The sequence below is a fragment of the Tamandua tetradactyla genome, chromosome 24, assembly GCF_023851605.1.
Source record: "Tamandua tetradactyla isolate mTamTet1 chromosome 24, mTamTet1.pri, whole genome shotgun sequence".
In the NCBI taxonomy this organism is placed as follows: Eukaryota; Metazoa; Chordata; class Mammalia; order Pilosa; family Myrmecophagidae; genus Tamandua; species Tamandua tetradactyla.
Window position 1 is genome coordinate 15747010 of NC_135350.1, and position 17934 is coordinate 15764943.

The 17934-nt window shown below is 38.5% G+C and overlaps 1 pseudogene; it reads right to left on the reverse strand.

The window, feature by feature from the left end:
* LOC143668588 (KAT8 regulatory NSL complex subunit 3 pseudogene) overlaps window positions 1-17518 on the reverse strand; it is an 82549-nt pseudogene extending 65031 nt beyond the window's left edge.
* Between the last annotated feature and the right edge of the window lie 416 nt (window positions 17519-17934).

Here is a 17934-nt window from a genome sequence, read left to right on the forward strand (position 1 = left end):
CTTAGAAATTAAAGTCCAAAATCAAATTCCCTTGCACTTATGAGAAAAAGGGCCAAAATGTAATATCCAAAATTCTTAGGCTAAAATTCCAAAACTTTTATTTTCCATTTTCTAGTTCTCTGCTTCAGTAGTGGGGATCGAGTCGGGAGGCGTGGGTAGAGATGGGGTTCTTCGAGCACTGCAGCCTGGCTGTCTTCCAGGGGATTGAGAATGGTTCCTTTGGGACCTCAACATTTCAGTTAATTTCTCATGTGTTCCAATTAGGAAGAGTTTGACATTGTAACTAAGAAATTAGGTTTTAAGGGATGGTTGTGGTTGCTGAATCATTACAAAATCTTTTTGCTTTCTGGCATATTGTAGTAGGAAAATACCTGAAATAATGATTGTATAGCCTTTATCTTGTGCCCTTGAGATTGTGGAAAACTTTGACAGACCTTCACTTGAACTCCTTTTATCCAATTTTTCAACTTTGGAGTCTTATGATCACTAACGACAGTCTCTCATGTTTATTAATGAAGGGTCTTGGCTTAGTCCAGAAATAACACACCCTAATTTAAAAGTTATCTTGATAACCTAAGTTGTATCTAACCAGAATGGGCCCTCCAGACACGTGCAGTAGTTTAGACTTAAACCTATAAGTGACTTATACCTCATTATGGTACTAAAAATCATACCCATCATCATATTAAAGTCACCATTTTCTTACATACATTCTGTGACTAAGCATGTAATCAATCTGTGCATGCTCAATAATTAGATCACATCTAATTATGAATCTGGTGCCATTGTGCTCATTATCCTAAAACCTGCCCATCTTTTGATGGGGAAACAGGTTTTTGGGCCAATAGGCTATCTGCTCTCCTGCTTCACACCTAGAAATAACCTCTTTCTCTCTTTGGAACCCTGGCATCTCAGGAATTAGTCATTGAGTGCATAAGGCAAAGAATCCACCACCTTTGTCTGGTAACAACATCAAATACCAAAGCAACCCATACCCACAAAATTTTAAAAACAAGCCTATCCTGAGCTTTTAGAGGTACTATTCCAACAAAATCAGTTCTCTTGTTACTGTTACCAAAGATCATTGTACCTCCGTCATGTCTGAGGGAAAAAATATCGACAGAAAAGAGACATCCTTTTTGGTTTCAGTGTCACTAGGATTCCACTCAGACTATGCCTAGTGACTGAAATCTATGAATTTACACCAAACTGGGAGAAATCTTCCTTCAAGAAGTTAATTATATGTGATTATGGGAAGATGGCAGGGTAAGGAGCTGCAGAGAACAATCCCTCTACCAAAACATCTGTTGGATTGGCAGAAAATGTCTGAATCAAACACTGAAGCTTCAGTGTCTAGGAAGAAGCAAGAGGAAGAGGCTAATAAAATGTGATAAAGACTAGTGAGTTTCACCATCTGTCCCTGGAGTGCCTACCATATTCCTTCCCCCAACCTCACAGCAGGTGGGAGAGGGGAAGGGCGGAGAGGGAGGTTCCTGGAGCTTGAGTTCCTGGTTTAGCTTGCTGGTATCAGGTTGGGATATAAAGAATTAGTGAGTCCTTAATCTCCAAGGATGTGTGGTCTGATCCCAAATATCTACATTTGATCAACTACTTCACATAACTGGGGGCTGCTCTGAGCAGGGACATTGTTCCAATCCTCCTGGGGCAAAGGCAGCAGAGGAATCTTATAGACACAAACCTTCCTCTTACTACCAAAAACAAGTAAAGGGCTGCATTAATTGACTAAGTATTGAATTAAGAAAATGCAGCTTCAAAAGTCTTAAGACAGAAAAAAAAAAGCCTTAAGAAAGGCTTTGGTTGATTGTTGGCCACTCCGCAACCACCTTCTTGGTAAAAACACTAGAAAAATAGGAATAGAAGTAAACTTCTCTTTTACCTATTTTCATAGGGTTTTCCTATGAAAAACCCGCAGCTAACATCCTAGTCAATGGTGAAAGACTAAAAGCTTTCCCTCTAAGACCAGGAATAAGACAAGGATGCCAACTGTCACCAGTTATTCACATTCTACTGGAAGTTTTTGCTGGAGCAATTATGGAAAAAAGAGAAATAAAAGGCGTCTAAGTTGGAACAGAAGGGGTAAATCTTTTGTTCTTTGCAGATGACATGATCCTATATACACAAAATTCTGAGAAATCTACAGCAAAGCTACTGGAACTAATGAATTCAGCAAAGTAGCAGGGTACAAGGTCAGCATGCAAAAATCAGTAGTGTTTCTATACACTAGTAATGAACAATTGGAAGAAAAAACCAAGAAAAAATTCCATTTACAATAGCAACTAAAAAAATGAAATTTTTAGGAATAAATATAACCAAGAATGTGAAGGAATTGTACACAGAAAACTACAAGACACTGCTAAAATAAATCAAAGAAGACATAAATAAGTACAGGGATTTTCCATGCTCAAGACTAAATATTGTCAAGATGTCAAATCTACCTAAAATGATTTCAGATTCACTCCAGTCTGCAATCCCAATAAAAATTCCAACAGCCTCTTCATAGAAATGGGAAAAGCCAATAATCATATTTATATGAAAGGGTAAGGGGCCCTGAATAGTCAAAGACATCTTGAAAAAGAAAAATGAAGCTGGAGGATTCATACATCCTGATCTTAACACCCATTAAAGGGCCACAGTATTAAAAAATAAATGGTAATGGCACAAGAACAGGCATGTAAACCAATGGAATTGAATTGAGAGTTCAGAAATCTACCCTCACATTTATAGCCAACTGATTTTTCATAATGTGCCAAGTTCACTTAGTGGGGAAAGCAGTCTCTTCAAGAAATGGTATTGGGAAAGCTGGATATCCATGTGCAAAAGAATGGAGATGGGCTGCTACTCCACAGCACAAAAATCAACTCAAAATGGATAATGAACATAAATATAAGAGCTAGAACTACGAAATTTCTAAAAGAATATGTAGGGAAGCATCTTAAGAACCCTGAGGTAGGTGATGGTTTCTTTGACTTTACATCCAAAGTACAGGCAGCAAAAGGAAAAAAATAGATAAATAGGACTTAATCAAAATTAAAAGTTTTTATGCATCAAAGGACTTTATCATGAAATTTAAAAGATAACCTACTTCATGGTAGAAAATATTTGGAATTCTCATATTAGAAAAAGGCTTAACACCCAGAATATATAATGAAAATCTATAACTCAACAATAAAAATATAAACAACCCATTTTTAAAAAATGGGTAAAAGACCTAAAAAGACATTTCTCCAAAGAAGATTTAAAAAATGATTTAAAAGCACATGAAAATATCCTCAACATCATTAGCTATTAGGGAAATGAAAATTAAAACTACCACGAAAAACCATTAAACAATCACTAGAAAGGCTACTATTAAACAGGGAAATTATGAGTGTTGGAGAGGATCCAATGATATAGAAACACTCATTCTTTGTAGTGGGAATGGAAAATGGCAGGGCAACTGTAGACAGTTTTCTGGCTCGTCAGAAAATTAAGTGTATCATTACCATACAACTTATGGTAAGTGGGCAGTCTCACTTCTAGGTATATACCCAAAAGTTTTGAAAGCAGGGACTCGAGCAGATATTTACACACCAAAGTACATAATGGCACTGTTCATAATTACCAAATGATGCAATCCATGTGCCCATCAACCAATGAATGGATAGACAAAATGAGGTACATACAATGGACTATTATTCAGCCATAAAAAATAATGAACTTCTGATACATGTGACAACACAGATGAGCCTTGAAAACATGCTTTTGAGGGAAATAAGCCAGACACAAAAGGATAAATAGTATATGTCCTCACTGATATGAAATAATTAGTAAAAGCATACTCACAGGATCAGAATTTAGACCACAGGTTACTAGGGGCCGTGGTGAGGGTAGTAAATGGGGATTTAATGGTTACATTGTACAAAGTTTCCATTTGGGTTCATTGTAAAATTTTGATAATGTGTGGTGGTGATGGTATTACAGTGTTGTGATACTAACAGCACTGAATTATATATTTAATGTGATATAAAGGGGAAATTAAGGTTGTATATACATTACCAGAATAAAAATTTTTTTTACATCCATAGTATTGTACAACACAAACAGAAGACCCTGTAGTAAATAATGGATAGTTAATAATACAACTTATAAATATGTCCATCCATCAATTGTAACAAATGCATCAGTCATGCAAGGTTTTAATAATAGGGTGATATATTTGTCCTCTATTTTATACATGATTTTTCTCTAAACCTAAAACTTTTCTAATAAAAAGAAATAAATTATAAAAAGGAGGTTAATTATTACACTTTTTATAAACCTATCTGAGAGAAATCAGCTCATACATATAGACTTCTCTCATTAAGGGTTTCATTTAAGACATTGTTACATTTTTGCAAAGCTTAGAAATTTGCAATAGTGTCATTCCCATTTGACATAACTTTCTGATCCAAAAGTGTCAAGAAGTTTTGATCTCCGATTTTCCTTATGTTCTGTGTTCCTGATACCTTGATCTGGTGATAAAAATTCCAACATCTTTTGTAATCATTTTGTTTTGGTTTATAGTGGCTATTCTCCCATCTCTTTCTATGGCATTTCTTAGGTCCATGAAATCTGCCTCATAAGGACATTTCCCAAATTTCCTTCGTATTTGTCTCAGCTGTTGGTTCCTGAACTGAAGTTGCAGTTGAGACCTGCATTCCTAGAGATCTAAGGCTGACTATCTCTGCCATATTTTCTTCCCAAAGCCTAGCTTTCCCTCAGCTTTTCAGTTTTCTAAGCAGTGAGTAAGTTGTGTTATTTCAAAAGCAATGGAAATATTTTCTCTTTTTCTGTTGTTGGGATATATGGTTCTAGCATTAAATTTCCCTCTAATTTTTTAACAGTTGAACTGATTCTCAATTGTTTCTTGAATTTACTTCTTTTCTTTAATATACCCACAAAAGACATTGTTTGCTAGATTGAAATGCCTGTGTACCTTTTATTTCTTTTTATTGTCTGGTCCAAACATTTACTTTCCTAACTTTGAGGCAGGGACTGTTAATTGAGTCCCAATATCCATTCTCTCTTTTTGCTTTAATAACACAGACCAAAGTTTTAGCAGAACACCTTACCATACCACTAAAATACTCTATGTGTCAGTCTTTCTTGCAGCAAGGTGTGTCCAGGCTATGGCCAATGAGGTGGAAGTGGAAGTTTTGTGTGGGACTTATGTTGAATCTCTTAAAAATGGTTCTGTGTGCCTTTCATCTTCCATTTCTCCATCCTATTTTGAATGTAGATGCAATGTTAAGCATTCCAGAAGATTCAGACCATGAGAACAAGCAGCATATTTTAGGGTTGGTAGAATTCTGAATGGGAAGCAATAGAGGTTCCTAATGGTTGGAGAGTGGCGCCATTATATCAGCCCTCTGGATTTCTTCTATGTGAGAGGGATATACTTTCTATTTTATTTAAACAGTTCTATTGGAGCATATTTTTATATATAATTGAACCCAAAATATCCACTGTTCATACAAATCTTGCATATATGAATGAATATCTTATATCAGGTGCTAATCTGTTATTTCTTTCCTGCACCTTTTGCCTATACCTTCACCTTTAATCTTGTTTCCATGCATTTTTAGAGCACAGAAAGCATAGGGATTCTCCACTGGCAGTGTTGAGATTGTGCTTCTCCAGGGTTCCCCAAATTCTGAAATTTAGGAATTCCTGTTTCTTCCTAGGAGATTTTCCAGTCTGCTTTCTGAGATCTGAGTTCTTTTCCTCTGTAACTTGGTTGGGCTCTAGTCATCATTTTTTATACAGTAACAACCAAAAGACTTCCCCCTTTTCCGCCTTTCCTAATACCACTTTGCAAAAAAAAAAAACAAAAAACAAAAAACCTTTAGGAAATTATTGAACATATATGACTATAGTTAGCATTAGACAATAAACCACTTTGTGTCCATTATTCGGCCTCAAAAATTATTGATCTTAAAAAAAATTATTGATCTTGTTCAATCTCCTCCACATTTATTTGCAGAATTATTAAAAATAAATCTCAGAAATATAATTTCATTTTTATCCATAGATAACCCTTTTATCCATTTTTATGTCTGGCCTTCCCTTTCTTATTTGTCTAGAGACATGTGCTGTTTATCCAGTTTCCTCACTTATGAAAATGTCCTATAACAATGCCATCCAATATGGTAGCCATAAGCCTCATTTTTATTTGAACCCTTAAAATGTAGCGGGTGTTTTAGACAAATTCAGGCTTTACATTTCATTCAATTTTTATTAATCAAAATTTAAATGCCACATGAGACTAGTGGCTACCATGCTGGAGAGCTCAGGTTCAAAGGGCTCCTGTGTGAATGTCAACCATAGTCCTGAGGAAGTCCATCTTTTCTTCCAGCTTGGCAGCCTATGTTCTTTTAGGTTATTTTTATTCCCCCACTCATTCTCTTATGTTAGTTAGTCCACAGAATTTTTTTTTTTAAATGGCTCCAGGTTTTCCTGGAAGAAAATTTGAGCAAAACTTATTTCCAAGGCCAAAATATTTCAGACACAGAACTTTTTAGTCTTTTGAATTGCAAATAATCCTTTGAATTGTTTATCTGCCCTGACCAAAAAAAGATGCTATCTTTATAATAAAAGCCTCCTATTCTTATTTTTCTTTCTATGTATTAGTGAAATCTACTACTTCTCTGTGGGTGAAGAGAAATTCAGATCCATGAAGTATAAAAACAAGATCATAACTAATGTAAACATCAAATCTAGACCCAACTTGAAACCACATGGTGGTGGGGGAGTTAGTGGTTACTCTTGAGCCTTGGGGTATACCGCAAGGATCCAAAAGTTTTATTTTCTTCACAGTTCTCTCCTTTGGCCGTGAATGCTGATCAAATAACAATAAATTGGAGGAGAATTTCCAATAGTCAGTCTATTGTTGCCTACATTTTTCTAGGTGCCTTATAACTCACACGAGCCTTGGCCATTCTTACAGTTTAAAGTTCACTCTGCAAACCTGTGAAAAATAAGTGTAAATATTGTTCTACCTGGAAAGTCAGTCTCTCATTGGCACAAGGAAATAGCCACATGTCTCCATATAGCCCCAAAATACTTTATCTAGAGGCAAGGATCCTGAGAGATGCTGCCCTCAAAGTGCCCACTGTAGTGGTTTGAATGATGACCTCTAAAAAGACATGTCCATGTTCAAATCTCTGGAACCTGCACCTGTGACCTTATTTGGAGAAAGGATCTTTGCAGATATAATTAAGTTAAATATCTTGATATGAGGTCTCCTGGATTGTATGAGTGGGCCTGAAATCAGTAACAAATGTCTTTATAAGAGATAGAAGAGAAGACACACAGAGAAGAAGGCCATATGAAAAAGGAAGCAGAGATTGGAGCTATGCCTCCACAGCCAAGGAACACTTAGAGCCATCAGAAACTGGAAGAAGCCAGGCATGATTTTTCCAGAGAGCATTTGGAGTTGTGTGCGGTTCTGCCAACATCTTGATATCATACTTAAGGCCTTTAGTACTGTAAGGGAATGATTTTTCTTTTTTGCTTTTGTTTTAAGTCATCAAAGTTGTGGTAATTGTATGGCAGCTCTAGGCAACTAATATACCCACTCTTCCTTTCTAAAACTCACTGATTAAGTAAGTATTCACCTGGAGAAAGATCATAAGAATGAGATAATTTAAGATCTTTCACATGGAACAAAGATATCTCCTTTGTAAGAGGAAGGTCTCTTTGACCTTGACCCTACAGTTCACAACCACATAGGTTTAGTTTAACCCTTTCACTCACATTATTTGACTCATGGTGTTATCCTTAGTCCATGACAAACCTCTTCCAACCTCTTCTCAAACCCTGCTCCAAAGTGGAACTAACTACTCCACATGTTGTACTGGATCTTATTACTATTTATTTCATTAATTCAAATATTTTTGAGCTCCATATGTATATATGACAATATATTGTGATGCTTTTCTAGGGATGCATCATGAACAAAACCAAGATCCTTACTCTCCTGGATCTTAATCTCTAGTAGGGGCAGAGAGTTAATAAACAAAAGTGATAGTAAATTATATAATATGTTAGAGATTAATAAATGTTTTGGAGAACAGAAAAAGAAGAGCAAGGTAAATGGAGTCAGAAGTGCTGGTGATAGGTGGGGTGTTTGCAGTATTAAAAAGATGGTCAGGGTGGGCCTCATTGAGAAGGTGATATTTGAGCAGTCTTGAAGGAAATGGGATATGAATCAAACAGATATCTGTGGGCAGGGGGATCGAGGTAGAGAGAGCAATGAAAGCAAAGGCCCCAAGGCAGGAACATCCCTGGTGTGTGTGAGGAAAGGAAACCAATGTGCTGGGAATAGAGAGAGCAAGGGGGAAAGGGGTAGGAGAAGAGGACAGAGAGGACTTTGTAAGGATTTGGCATTTCTTTTGGGTGAAGCAGGAAGCACCTGGAGGGTGGTGAGCAGAGGATAGACTTGCTCTGACATGTTTTAAAATCATTCAGGCTAGTGTGCTGAGGAATTGGCTGTGGAAATGGTAGGAATGGGTGCAAGAATAGAAGCAGACAGACCTATTAAGAGGATGTTGCAGTTGAGAAGTAAAGTTGGCTCAGACTTAGATGTTAGCAGTGGAGCTGGTGAGAAGAAGTGGGATTATGGATTTAATTTGAAGGTATATCCAGGAGGAACTGTGATATATTAGATGTGGGACGTGAGAGATTGAGAGGAATCAATGCTGACTCCATGAGTTTTGACCGGAACATCAGAAAGGATGGAGATTCTTTAAATGAAATGGAAAAGGCTACAAGGAGAACAAATTGGAGAGGACAGATTATTCATTTGCAAATGGGTTTTCTCCCTATGATAGAATTATCTCAAGGTAGTGACTCTATCAACAAGGAAGTTAGGAGTGAAGCATGCATGGTTTGGTCTTGGTGGACTTTGGGGTGTTTTGGCTTACCCTATATGACAATGGCAAAGATCCAAACTTTCTGTAGTTTACTTCTTATTAGTCTCCCTCTCTAGGAGATTCTTGTGATCCACATACGGTCGCTGAAATGACTGATTTCACACTTCCAATTTCTTCTAACAAACCTTCATTCCTTTCCTTTTCCACTGTGATAGATTCTGTTTTTACTTAATAATAGTTGCCTCTCATAATTTTCTGATTAGCACCTTAATTTTCTTCCAAGGAATCCTGTTTTCCTATTATTGATCTTCATCTTGGCAAAAGTTAGAATCTGATTCTTCAGCTTTCCATTCATTTTTTGAGTCTATGATATCCTTCCAAGAAATTCTGCTTTCCTTAAGATAGAGATGTTTTATTTTTAAATAAGTGCAATGAAGAACCCTGGAAGAAAGTTAAATGTTTAAGCAAATGACAGAAAAGTTAAAATTTACTTTTTTAATGTTATATTTCCGCATTGCAATGGTTATATGCTTACTCCAGAAGGGTGATTTATTTCTTTTATGCAGTTTCACGTGAAATGAACCTCAATCACCTTAATCCTATGACATTGTCAATAGATATTATCAAGGAATTCAAGTGATGGAGCTTGGTGAACTCCCTAAACTGAGTTTTCTTTCTTCAGGCTACTTAATCTCAGTTGGGTTCATGAGCTTAGTTGTCTTCATAAACACAGGACTGAAGGAGGTTTTGCATGAAATCATAACTCACTCACCCTTGGCATATATTTAGTCATTTCATGTCCTTCAGCTTTGACTCTAAACTGATAATTTATTCTTCTTTTTGTCTTAACTTGGGTTTATATTTAGTACTTTCCTCAGTCTTATATCAAATTGTTCAATACCATGGATACAACAGTATGATCAGTCTCAAGGAGAAAATGTTTTCTATTTCATTCTTTCAAATTCTTAATCCAGAGTACAATTATTTATAATGTGGGTCCAAATGAACCCATTTTATTTAAAAAATTTTTAAGTGTTTTAACAAGTAAATTATAGAAGCAGGAATAAAGGGATATGAAAGAACAGCTATATTAGAAGTTTTAATAATAATTTAAACAACATTTGTACTGACAAAATGAAATACACTTGAAAATTTCATGGCTCATAATTTAGTCAAAGAAAGAATGGCTATCTTCTCCATAGTAGTAAAACATTTGTAGTTTTATATTTATAGGCACCAATTAGAAAGATTATTTCAATGAAATTTTCATTTACATATTATATGTTACCTTCTAATCATCTTTGTGTACACAGATGTCTGCAGCATTTTTCAACTTATGAATGTATCAAGGAAGTTCTGTTGTACAAATCTCATAAAAGATAAAGAATAATCATCCTTTCAGGAAAGCAGGATGGTCCAGGTTCTTGTGAAATATTGCAAGATGAAGTCCATCCTATTAAATGACTGGCTGAGTGAGAATACTGTATTTCTTATTGTTTACTGATTGATTCTTGAGTTTGAGAAAATCCTTCCAGAATATTGTCATCTGGAGACGGAGACTTCATTTATGTGGTCATTTTCATTAATATTATTAGGGACTGGAGTGCTGTGTCCTTGCATTCATCTTCTGATATGTCCAATATATGAAGTACCATCCTCTGTCAATTTTCTTATTTTTGCCATTATGGATGGAAAATGAAAAATTTTGAATTTTGAACTGTGTTCAATGAAAGGGGAAAAACCCCACAATGATGATGTCTCCTTTCTTTTTTATACCTCCTTGAAAGATGACATGGTTCTCCAGGCAATAAAATAAGAAAAGGCACAGATAATAAAAATAATTTATTTCAGTCTTATCCTTCTAGATGATTTCATAATTCTTCAGTTTCCCTATTCTTTGAAATTTTTTAACCTAATTAGGAAAAATTGATGACTAATGATGAAATAATTCCTAGAATGATGAAACAGCAATTGTTTCAAGACAGTTAAAAATATGATCACAGGGACCCCACCTGTATGTTAGATTTAGAAAGGGGTCCAGTGGACACACATGGTAATTACAAGACAGAAATTTGTTTTGTTTTGATTAAAAAATAAGTACATTTTTCTTCATTCTTTGGAAAGCCTTCAAGAAAGGATAAAAGTCATGAAGTATAAATCATAACTACAGTGCTCAAAAAAGAAACTCAAGAAGTAATATGGAGTCTAATGGACCCAGAGAGCATACTGAGAGTTGATATTGGTAGAGCAAACCACCATTTCTCAATCATTCACATGTCAGGATGCAAGTAGAAAATAATATTTGCAGCACACTTGGGTAAAGAGAGGAGCCCGTGTGTGGACTAAGACAATGCACCGAAGGAATCAAATATGTAGGTGCGGATACACCTTTAAACCATCTGCAGTGCATTGGTTGGGAAGTTCTGGCCTAGACAGTCTTTTTTTTTTAAGGATTTCCTTCCATTTTTAAAAATATAATTGTACTGAGATATATTCATACACCATATAATCCATCAAAGTATGCAATCGGTGGTTCATAGTATCATTGCATAGTTGTGCATTCATCACCATGATCAATCTTAGAACATCTGCATCACTCCAGAAAGAGATATAAAAAGAAAAAAGAAAACTCCAAATATCCTAGACCCCCGTTCCCCCTTTTATTGATACCTAATACTGCATTCTACCCAATTTTAAGACTTACAAGAAAGATAAGTTAATTAAGACAGTGTAGTATTCTCAGAGATAGCTATGTAGATCAATGGAGTAAAATAAATCACCCATCCCCTACATATGCTCTCTCACACACACACACACTTCAGGTCCCTTGAGCTGCACATTAAGAAAAAAAAGGAAGAAGGTAGTAACTTATAATCATGTTTGAGACTGAAGTTTTAAATTCCACTGGGCTCAAAAACCAAAGGTGACCAAAAAGGACTGAAATTTGTCCAAGCTATCATTAAGAGAAAAGAAAAAGGAAAGTTTAATAGCAAGTGACTAGAAGAAATAAAACACTTAGTATTTTCCTCCAAAATTTCATTTGGCTGTGGCTAATGGTTGCATTCAAGAAAAGATGAATTCTTGGACTGATAGAATGGATATAGTTCATTCCTAAGGAGTTTGCAGTATTAAAAATTATTTTGATATTAAAAAATGCTGTAAAAATTTTGGTTTCCATTTGGGTACTCTGATTCTACATCATATCTTCCAAAAAGTTCTTCTTTTACATTGACCAATACCACGTTAGTAACAGCAACAACAACAAAAGCTACTACAACTAAACAGCAATAGTTACTATTTATTGAGCACTTATTACTTATTACTTGTGACTAAGCACTTTGTATGTATTAACACATTTAATCATTCACTATTCTTAGAAACTGCATGGAGTAGGAATAAGTAGTATCCATTTCTATGAAAGAAGAAAGCAAGTTACATAGAAGATTAGCATTCAAACTCAACTTGCATGAAAAAAATTCATTTTTTCCTTAAAAGATGTTTCTCCAAATATATTCTCAGTGCTTGTAAATGGCAATAGAATCCACTCATTTCCTAAATGAAAAGCCTAGAAGTCTCCATAGTCACTTCCCTTTTTCTTAGCTCCTAGCCGTAACTGCCACAAAAATTTACCAGTTGATTTTGTTTCTTCTTTATTTTCTCATTTCAGGTTGTCTTAAATTTATGTCTATATTACTCCAGTTACTTCTTGTGCTAAATTATAAAGGTAATGGTATAATTTATACTTATATAAATGCACCTGATTTAGTTTTTAGTTTTGTTGCTTGTGATCTGAGAATATCATCTGTACTATTCCTGATTTTTGAAATTTATTTCAGTTTTCTTTGTGGCTTAATGTAGTTAATTTTTGACATGCTACTAGCATTGAAAAAAAGTGCATTTTCTGGTTTTAGGGTATAGAGTTGGATATTTACCAATTAAATTTACTTTAGGAAGTATGTTAGAAAGGCCATTTGTATCTATATTTATTTTTTGTCTGCTTGATTTTCTATGGACAGAGAGAGGTGAAATAAAATTTCTGACTACTAATAATTTGTCCTTATATTGTTTGTATTTTTGCTTATGAGTATCAGTGCTCATTCAAAGTTCCTTGTGATTCAAGTCAGTTCTGTGATTTCTTTCTGTTTTTTTCTTCTCTTCAGCCAACAGGGATCAGCTCTGACAAGACTTGTTGCCATGTGGAATCCATTAATCAATTCTACTTCACCAACAGACCGTACACTCTTGGGAGTGTAGAGTGTCTGTGCGATTTCCCCTTCCTTCTGACTTTGTCGGGTCTGGGAAAAGTCCTTCTGACCATCTATGCACCCACATCCCATAGCTGCAAGCAGGGTCTTGTTGGTATTCCCCTCAGGGAGCTCCACCTATTTGGGCTAATATCACATGGTTGCCTTGCCTGAGGTGCTGCTGCAGCCATCTGCCTGATATGTCTCCTCTCCTTGACTTCCACTGCATCTTGGAGCCTTTGTCATCTACTATGGTGCAAAGTTATAGAAAGTTTTGTTGATGATGTTATTTGTGCATCTGCTTTTCATTTTACTTGTGGTATGGTGTAATTATTGAAAGGAGAAAGACGTAACATCATCTTTATTTCACTTTTATATCATTGTGACCCAACTGTCTTCCCTATCTGCAGACTTGTTCTCCAATTCAACCTCAACATTGCTTTCAGAGTAAGCTTTTTTGATGAAAGATTGGATCAGGTCACTTGCTTGCTTAAAGCTGCTCAATGATGCAGAGTTATCTGCAAGTTATAGTTCAAACACTTTAGCAAGGCGGAGAATATTCCTTATGATATAACTCTTGTCAAAACCTTTAGCCCAATTTCCTACCTCCCTTCTCCACATCACAAACATCATTCTGAACTTTTTGCAGTTTCCCAATTGTCCCCAATCCTCATTGCTTCTGTGCCTCTGTATATTCTATTTACTTAGCCAGAAATGGGAGCTTGTATTCAAACCCAGCTGAAGCATTGCATTAGGTGGGAAGATTTCCTTGGCCTCTTCTCATTGTGAGGTAGGGTCCTTGCTGGTGTGCTCTGATGCCACTCATGCCCAGTTCTGCCATTTGACTCCTTTATTTATTCATTCAATCAACAATTAACAGGTCCTTACAAGTCCTTGGTTACAATGCAGTGAACAAAATGGCAAAAGTCCTTTTGCTTTCAAGGATTTATATGACAATAATATATTGTGAATCTTTGTTTATCATCTTCTTTGATCAAATGCTGCAGGGAATGTATTTTAAGAGTTCATGTCCATAGTGTATGGGATATAGTAGATCCTCAATAAATGTGCACCAAATGAGTGAATAACTAGGAGGGAGCCCAAGGAGGAAGCTATTGAAATAATGTAGGTGAGAGAATATTGGTTCCTGATGCATGCACGAAAGAGGTAGGCAAGTTTTTGACATCTGAAGTAGAAATGATAAGTTTTGGAGTTAGTGGAAAAGTTTTGGTGTAACTGAATTTTCCAAATTGGATTAGTAATAGAAGGAACATGGTGGAGTGAATGAGTAGGGAGTTGAGTTTAGTTTTGAACTCTATTGCACATTAAAGTAGGCTACCCACCCTGAAGATAACCAGCAGGGGGGCAAAAGTAGCCATCTTAAAGAGGTCTTCAGAGCAGCAGACAGCTCAGCAGGACAGACATGTGCCTAGGGCTCACTGTGAAGTGGTCATTAGTGACCTGATAAAGAAGGACACATCACCCAGTGTCATGGTCAAGTTCATGTGTCAACTTGGCCAGGTGGTGGCACCCAATTGTCTGTTTGGGCAAACACTGGCATGTCTGTTGCTATGAGGACATTTCATGGATTTAAATCATGATTACATTAGCTGTATCCACAGCTAATGGCATTTGTAATCAGCTAAGGGGAGTGTCTTCTGTAATGAGTGATGCTTAATCTAATCACTAGAAGGCTTTTAAGGAGAATTCAGAAGAGACGGTCACTCTTCCTGCTTCAGTCAGTGAACTCCACTCTCCTGTGGAGTTCATCCAGACCCTTCAATGGAATTACCAGCTAGCTACCTTCCCCACAGACCTTGGACTCTGTATTCCCACGGTCACATGAGACACTTTTATAGCACCCCGAATTGGCACAGGGGGTAGGCAACTTCACATTGCTGACTTCTGATGCTGACCCTGGGGAGGGAGTTGCTGTGAGGCCAGAGGTCTTGCTGTCAACATCCTACAAACTGAAGCTGAGGCCCTGGAAGAGGCTTTTGGCTGTTGTGGCCCTGGGATGGGAGTGCCAGGGGAGGTGGCCACCAAGCAGCTCTGGAAAATATGCAAGGCACTAGGCATGGCACTGCCAGAGTCCTTGGTGGAGACTGGGCTGACTGAGCAGCCCCTTTCAGAAGGGACACTTGGCTTGGCTGTGAAGCAAAGCCCTGTGAGCTCCTTGGTTCTGGCTGAAGCTTATCCCAGTGTGATGGTGATGGGTTTTTCTCCTTTTGAAACTCCTCCTTGGAAAGAAGCACATGGCCCTGCAACTGTGTCCCTTTGGGAGATAAGGGATACTTTGATCTTTGGGCTCCTGGAGGCCTTACTGTCAGTAAGAGGACTGGAGGAATGGTGTCGCTTCAAGTGGACCCTAAGATACTCTTTTTTGGCTTCCCCTGATTATTCTGATGAAATGGGAACCTGGGCTTTTTTGTGGGTCAGTACAGCTTCTCTCCACTGAACTTGTCTCTTCAGCATCAGTGAGCTCCCTATCTGGCTGGACTTCTGTGGTCCCTTTGGTCTTGGTACTTGAGATGGGGCTGTTGGGCACACTCTGAAGGTGAGTCCAGTGGCTTGGTGGCTGGGGACGCAGGCCTACTGCCCTGTTCAGGGACTTTGAAGGGAAGATTTCTACAGGTCGTGTCATGAGGTTTCTTTTTCTCTTTAGCATCCTGATTGTGACTGTGAACCCAAGTGGCCCCCAGCCTGAATGAGCATGCCTGTCAGAAAGTCCACAATCTCATCCTGAACATACCTGTCCACCATACTCTGTCAGCCTTTCTGATTTCTTTCTTGCTTTGCCTATTCTGAGATTGTCATCAGTTATCCCCAACGTCACCAAGGTGTTCTCAGCCTGAACAGATGGAAGTCCTCTGAGGTGGCATTGCAGGGAGTTCTGGCAAGTGACAAAGAGAACTGGAGCCTTTATACCCAAGAAGGGGGGGTCCACATCCCTTCTGTGGCCATCCACACTAAGCAGAGGAAACCCAAGGCAGACAACTGCAGTGACATACTGCATCAGCGAAACATGATAAGCCACCAGATCTCCAGTGTTTCAGCCAATTAGGAAAAAAGATTTGTGTGGAAATGGCTGTGAATCTCCAGCACTCTGCTACCTGTTGCCCCAATTATGCCTGTGCCCATGACACTGTAGAACCCCCCCACACACACACTTCCACTGTTCAGCAGATTGGTGGCTACCAGGAGAACCCTGACTAGGCAGAATAGCTGAGACTGCCAGAAGCGGTGGCAGTGGAAGGTTGGCAGCACAGAGCTGGAGGGGCCAGAGGAGGCAATGAGAATCTGGAAGAGAGTAGGGACCTTGCTTGGTTTGTTATGAGAAAGCGGTGGCCCAGGGCTGCTTCAGCAGGACAAACAAGGCCACAGCTCCTGCCCTGCATCTTCGTGTTGGATGACAGAAGCATCCCTCAGTCAAGCATCTGGAGAGCATCCAAGTAGGCAGCCAGCATGGGCAGGCTCAAGGTCTTCACCAGATTGGTGTGCAGCCACTGGGTCAGCCTGGTGTCCCAGCTCATGCTCACCAGGGCTTGCTGCACTCTTCACACACGTCCACGGCCACATGGCACTGCACTGGCTCTTTGCAAGCCCCTTAACTGGTCGAGCGGCAAGTTGGTCAGACTACAAGGCTTTGAGGATCTTGTTGGGTGGCTCCTCTGGACCAGAGTCCAGCCAGACCCATTGACTTGCTCTTCCCAGTCCTGGGTTGGGGAAAGGTCGACACTTGTTCATCACCTTCCTGCTTTTTGAGTGTCACAGGGGTTGAAGTTTCCACATTTACTGGGACGTCTGATTCAATGGCACTTTCGTGCTGCCGCATGAGGAAAAACATGCACTTGGGCTGAATGCTGCCGGCACCCAAGTGGCACCAGCTGGGCACTCCGGGGCTTGGCGTAGCTGTGATCCGGAAAACCAGGGCCAGCTCATGTTTGTGCGCAGACAGCTGACTGAGTAGCGACTTGCTCATGCGCTGTGCCCAAGGTGTCCCTCTCCCCACAATGAGGAGCCTTTCTGGGAGGGGCTGCAGTTCGGAGCGTGGGGATATCCAGGCAGCTAGTGGGAGGGCACCTCTGACTAAGGCGCTGCTGGGAGTCAGAGGGGGCGATTTTGAGCAAGGCCACACGGAGTTCCAGGAGGAGGGGTTGGGGTAGGAAGGGGGACTCTGGCTCCTACTGGTCTCCGGCCTGGCAGGTGAGAACTCTGCCACTGTGCCACCGTCGCACTGCCCATACGCTGGTAAGTTTTAAGACGACTTGTTACACAGCTGTTTATAGCATGAAGAGATGTTAATTTTAAACTGCTTGAATTAACATGCTTAACCAGTTGGTTATCAATGATTTTCCTCATAGTAGTGGTGTATTATCGAATGTTTTATTATTTTCATTGAAATTAGTTTTCTTGTCAAATCAACAGGAAATTAATAAATTTACTAATAAGGTAATAGTAACAAATACAGATGTGATGAGGAAGGCCATTTCAGACTAAGGTAAGAACATAAGCACAGAACAATTTAGCAAGATGAGGAGATGAATTTAAACAGAGTACAGTGGAAACACCACACTGTAAGTGTAAGACTGGAAAGGGTCTTGAATCCTGGTAAAGTGGAGGGGAAATGTGTCAAATGATTGCATGTGACTGAAAAAAAATGATCAAACACTGGTGAATGGTTGAGGACAGACTAGGTAAAGAATCAGGGGCTGACGATGGATCATTAAACAGTAAAAAGGTAGTATAATGTTTTGTTAAGAATATTGGCATTAGAG